The 502-nt window shown below is 39.6% G+C and overlaps 1 protein-coding gene across 1 annotated transcript in view; it reads right to left on the bottom strand.

The window, feature by feature from the left end:
• Positions 1 to 502, bottom strand: part of LOC119589521 (glucose dehydrogenase [FAD, quinone]-like) — a gene marked incomplete in the record, with an annotated part of 17,770 nt that overhangs the window by 13,252 nt on the left and 4,016 nt on the right.

Raw genomic sequence — 502 nt, 5'->3', positions numbered from 1 at the left:
AGTATAACACAGGAAATGTAGACTAGGCTTTATAAGGTAACTACAAACCAAACCTTGAAAATCACAGAAAGAACTCACTTCACACAGCAGATGTAAACAAACTCAGACACAATAACGTGAAACTGTGGAATGCACTCAACAACAAAGCGTTGTAAAGCCACGGTTTATAAACTATTGCTTTAAACCAAATTCACGGCAGCGGTAGATAAATTATCACCCATTCCAAGATGGCGTTGGAAGTTGAATTAAAAAAAACAATTCATGGCGCTCGTATGTACACAAGCAAGATGACGTGCGTTTGAGCCCGACTGTAGTTGAAAATAATAACTGTTCTTCGCGCAGCCAAAGGAGCACAGATCCGATAATTGTGAAAGTCTGCAAAAAGATTGGGATGTAACTGAAAATCGTCATGACTCGCAGTCTATAATGCGATCCATTACTCAGGTGTTTTCTGTGCCATGAGAGCTTCTCTATGGCTCTGTACATTGATGCACGTATATTT

The sequence above is a fragment of the Penaeus monodon genome, chromosome 25, assembly GCF_015228065.2.
Source record: "Penaeus monodon isolate SGIC_2016 chromosome 25, NSTDA_Pmon_1, whole genome shotgun sequence".
Classification (NCBI taxonomy): Eukaryota; Metazoa; Arthropoda; class Malacostraca; order Decapoda; family Penaeidae; genus Penaeus; species Penaeus monodon.
This window is presented reverse-complemented; position numbering and strand designations above follow the sequence as displayed.